This window comes from Sipha flava, unplaced genomic scaffold (genome assembly GCF_003268045.1).
Source record: "Sipha flava isolate LNK unplaced genomic scaffold, YSA_version1 307_pilon_pilon, whole genome shotgun sequence".
Classification (NCBI taxonomy): domain Eukaryota; kingdom Metazoa; phylum Arthropoda; class Insecta; order Hemiptera; family Aphididae; genus Sipha; species Sipha flava.
In genome coordinates this window covers 1121477-1127476 of record NW_020272984.1, presented here as the reverse complement: position 1 = coordinate 1127476, position 6000 = coordinate 1121477, and positions in this window count along the sequence as shown.

The following is a 6000-nucleotide window of genomic DNA, read 5'->3' as shown; positions in this document are numbered from 1 at the left end:
ATTTGAGTTTGAGATCACTGTTATACAGTGACACCAGGGGCATCATTTGGAATAAAACCATAGGATAGCAACATTGGCAACTCAGAGGAAGGAGGGCAAATGAGCTTTAGCCCACTCCCGCCCCCTTCCACATTAACTGTCTGAATTCTAAAAAAAATAAAGCTAGTCAACATTTAACACTTTGAACGTTAAATACATAATACACAATAACATATTATCAAATATTGAGTATAATTTACATAATTGACCTCTAGAACACATGTCCTTAGGAGGATAAGTCTTAGTGAATTGTTCATAAGAGTTGTTAAAAATACAACAATCAAAGATCAGTGACTAAGTGGTCTATATATATATATATGTATATAGATAGATAGATTAAGATTATATTTGATTAATTTCTGAAAAAAAAACAATAAAATGTTACATAAATTTCTCGTGGGGTGTCATAGCTATTAATTTGCTACCCCAATAAAAATGGTGGGGTAGCAATGGCAATCCCTCGCTACTCCGTAATGACGCCTATGAGTGACACCATAAGATAAAATAAAGTTATAAGATTTTATATTTCTACAAATACCTATATGAGTCAGACCCATGTGTAAGAAAGAGGAAGGGGTCAAACCCCTATCAATATTTTTTTCTAGGCGCACATTATACGATTTTAAGGTATTAAGATTTTAGATGAAATAAAACGTATTCATTGTTTTTGAATAATAATTTTGATAACAGCCGTAATTACAGGACAGTATATTGCCAACAGGTTCTGTGACGCCGCAACGACAATATTTAGTTTTTAGAAATTTTTAAAAAATTGGTAGGTATATTATAATGTAAGAATAGCAATCAATAGTAAGTACCATCATAACGTTGTTATGAAGTATATAAAACGTACTTAATCCTTAAATGCTAACATACAATCAGCATCAAACCATGCGTCATAAATATCTTTTCTCTTAAGCAGATTATTATTAAGCATAAATAAGTTAGTTTTTTTTATCTGTGTTATGCGGTCTGCCGCCCGTTTCTACTTGTCATATGCGGTCTAACACCATGGGTGTCCCCAGAAATATTTTTTTAGCGGAGGGCAAAATTAATTTAAAAAATAAACAATGATTTTATTATAAATTTTATATTTACATTTTATTTATATATTATTCTTTTTCCTCAAATATAAGATATACGATAAGATAAAATAATACAATTATTATTAAAGACAGTTTTCTTCTATTTATAATATATATGTTATATTAAAGTAATCTATGTTTACTAAATTGGCACGTTACAGATAATGCTTTGGTAAACATTAGTGGTAGACAAGTGTGCGATAAACCGAATACAATAATATGCTAAAAAAGACTAAAAAAAAAATAATGAGATGGTTGCCAGTGAATTATTTAGGAATTTTGCGTCTCAGGTGAGAAAAAAATTCCCCTTCCCAACCTAAATTTCTTCAGCAATAGGTGTATTTTTAAAAAAATAATGAGTACATAAACCAAAAACGTTATGAATTAAGATTATATTACTGGCACGATTGTTTAAACTGTCTACGAAAGATTTTTGGTCATAAGAGCCCATGTAATATCTTATCAGTAAAGAGCGGATTTAATTGATATTGTAACTTTTTATTGATATCCAGTAAATCAAACCTGATCGATTATGTATACGAATCAGATTAATTACAGTCTTCCTATTTGATTTAATAATGCAATTTTTTGCAATTATTGCAATTTTTATATACTTCAAGTGATAAAATATACAAATTATTATTTCCAAAGTGATTTTACAAAAAAAATATAACTACGATGTAAATTTTTACATGTAGTTAAATGTAGTTTAGGATTTTTAAAATTATATTTATCTGAGTTATCCATAAAATTCAGAAATTTAGAAGAATCAGTCAATTACTTAATAGTTTAAACATATTTAGTATAAATACTAATCAAATACTAACTAAATAAAAATATTTAGTATAAATATTTCTATAAATATTTCCGGTCCCAATGGAAAATAGTTAAAGATAAATTAAAATATGTCTTAGAAAAAAATGAAGGGTATAAAACTATTAAAACTTACTCCGCGATTATGACAGGAAATCAAAATGTTTATTTAGATATAACAACCAATTTTTTAAACTATTTTAAATATGCATCAATAACAAATGTCGACGTTGAACGTACTTTTTCATTATATAAACTTATATATTTAACTTATATATATATATATATATATATATATATATATATATATATATAACTTATTATATTTAAACTATGTTTATAGTTTAAGTAACAAACAATACAATTTACAAGAACACAATTAAGATATGTATATAATTATAAATTTTAATTTATAAAATTATGTAATTATTATGTAATTTTGATGTATTTCATTGCAATTTTAAGATATTTTTAATGCAATTATATCCGGTCTTTACTTATCAGTTTCCATTCTGGTTTCATATATTCTGTATATCTCAATTCTTAAACTAGTTAACTTCAATATACTTTGCTTGGTGCAATTCATTTGTGCATATTTGACATTTTTTACCAAAAATTGACGACTCATTTGCGCACAACGAACCCCGTTGTGAAACTAAAACGTTTTCCTTTTGGACGTGTTAATATATTATATAAGTATGTAGTAAATACTTAATAGATGTGTCCTTATATTATATGTATATGTAAGTATAATTATTACTGTTCGAGCAACAATACTATTCGATATCTAATCTAAAATGTTATCGAACATCTTAAAACCACCATCATCTTTATATTAATCATATAGGTATGATATAATACTATGACTACGGAAACACCAATTACGAACGTCGTACTTTTGTCATCTATTTGTATCACATTCGTCGTGCGGTTATCACCTGGTATTTTTGTTATTTAACTTTGTATTATAATTTTTAAGATTTTTGACCTATTAGAGTAAGTACATGTAATTATAAATTATTATATCTAAATCAAGTATAATATGGAAGAAAAGAAAAGGAAAACTAAACCTATATTTTCATATTAAAGAATGTTAATTAATTAAATAAATAAAATATTTTAAGCAAAAGAAAAAAAATGAAGAATTTTTGAATTATTTTATAAATGCATTTGAAGTAGCATCAAAAATTGAAGAAGAAATAAAAATTCCTAGGGTGTGTGATCGTCAAACAAAAATAAATAATACTGAAACCTCAAATCCTGAAGAGTGGTTTAGAATTGCAATTTATATTCCTTTTACTGACCATTCTATTACAGAATTGAACACAAGATTTAATGATCGATTTAAAGATATTATCTCATTAGAAGGATTGATTCCTAGTAACAAAAATAAATATACAACAGATGACATATTAAAAGCGGCATTAAATACGATAAACCAGTGATGCCCAACCTTTTTCCTTTGGAGGGCCACTTTGGTAAACAGTTATCTTCAAGCGGGCCACAAAGTATAAAAGTACAAAAATAATCTTATATATTGGACTTGTTTTTTTATCTTTTACTGTCTATTGAAAAAATTATGAATTCAGGTACACATCGTGAGTACATATTAATTTGATCAGTACGTTATTTTAAGTACACGGGTGATATCGATATTTAATTGTAAAGTTTCCGTATGAAAATGTCAGACAGAAAAAATGCAAATATAATGATGGTTGTCGAATTTTTAATGAAAAATGGTCTATAAATTACTTTTTTATTGAAATTAATGGTAAAGCCGTTTGTCTTGCGTGTCATGAAACTGTCTCAGTTTTTAAAGAATTTAACATCAAACGACATTATGAATCAAAACATCAAGATAAATTTGGCCATTGAAAATGTAAGCAATTATTTTCAATATAATTTAGTTATAAAAACTTAATATAGTACCAATATATTATTTTATTAGGAAAATTACGTGTTACTAAATTAGAAGCATTCAAAAAAAATATCTACACCCAAAATGTTTCAAATTTATTTAAACAACAAAATTCGATTAAAAGAAAATGTGGTACAACTGAACTATAAAGTAGCGAATTTCATAGCTAGTGAAAATAAACCTCTCAGTGATGGTGATTTTATAAAAAAATGTATTTTAACTGTGGTTGAAGAAATAATATCTGAAAAATTAGAACTTTTTATAGACATAAGTTTATCACAAAACACAATTACCAGACGTGTTGAAAATATAGGAAATAACATAGTTACACATTTACAGAACAAAGCACGAGAATTCAAATATTTTTCGTTGGCACTGGATGAGAGTACCAATATTACTGATACTACTTAACTGTTTATAATTATTCGTAGCATTGATACTAATTTCAATGTAACAGAGGAATTGGATTCTTTAGAAAATATGCATGATCGAACAACAGAAGCTGATATATTCGTAAAGTAAATCTTTGTCTTCAAAATCTTAGGCTTGATTGGGGAAATTTAAGTTGCATAACAACAGACGGTGCTTCAAATATGATTATAATTGTATTTTTTGGAATAATTATTTAAACGAATTCATAAATTTAAATAAAAATAATATATAAAAATAAATAATTTAAAAAAATTTTCATACATTTTAAAATTTTTTTTTTATTTTAGAAAATTCGTAACGGGCCACATAGAATACCTTCGCGGGCCACATGTGGCCCACGGGCCGTGGGTTGAGCACCACTGCGATAAACCGTCAAATTCTGACTTAGAACTCTGGAAAACAAGAATATAGAAAATTCAAACCCGAAAACTACTATTGAAACATTGGTTCATTGTAATGTATTCTATCCAAACATTAAAACTTTACTATAAATTTTCGCAACAATTACCATAAAATCAGCAACAGCTAAAAGATTATTTTCTTCCATACGACTATTGAGAAATTACATGAGATCATATATGACAGGTTAAATGGGCTAGCAGTACTTTATATTCATAAAATTGATATCGATGAATTCATAAACAGATTTTCTCGACAAAAGCAAAAGCGAATGAATATTGAAGATTGGTCAAAAGACTAATAAACCTATTAATTTTTATATTTTTGAATTTTAAAATATATTATTTTAGGTTAATATATACATTTATATGAATATACAGGACGACCCATAAAAACCTTACATATTTGTTTTTTTTGTAACTCCGAGAGAAAAACGTTTACGGAATTTTTTTTTAGACGAAAATAAAGTAAAAACATGCCATTTTCACATGATATATTTGATTTTAAATTATAAGTTATTTTTAAAAAAATATATCTCTGAGATGAATGCCGCCGTTTTGGATACATTCGAGTAAATGTTTTTTAATATGTTCAAACATTTTAGCGAGCATTACTTTTCTAATCAGGCCCGATTCACGAATAATATCCGAAGTTGTTCCAAAATCCTCTGCTTGTCTGTATACACTTTTTACTTGAAGTAATCCCATAAAAAATAATCACAAACCGATTAGGCAGGTTATCGAGGTGACCAAAAAATGTCGGTGTTGCGCAAAATGATTCGACGACGAAAATGTTTACGCAATAACGAAATTGTTTCTGTAGCTGAATGACAAGTCGTTGGACTTGTCATTCAGCTACAGAAATTTTGAAATTTTGAAATTTTATAATGATGAAAATTGAGGTCACCGGATAAAATTCGCTGCAGAGAAGTTCGTTTAATTTTTAAATTTGACGATCATTTTCGCGTTTATTTGGCAGGACTAATCTGAACTGATTGTCTTACACGCTCAACCATTTCTGATGTTCTTACAGATCTTTTTCGGCCACTGGGTCTTTTTTTGCAGACATAAGCGGTTTTTTCGAAATTTTTTACCCATCATTTCACAGTTGGTTGGGACGGTACAGCGTTCTTTCCGTCAAGTTTAAAATGTTTACGAAACGCGCGAATTGTGCGAACGTACGACTTATTTGTAAAACGTCTTTACGATAAAAGCGTGCTGCCCAGGTATAACTGCTCCATGACGAAAAACAACTACTGGAGCACAATTTGGTAACTGTTGGCTACTTGAAACCGCGTTTGTTATTCCCCTCCAT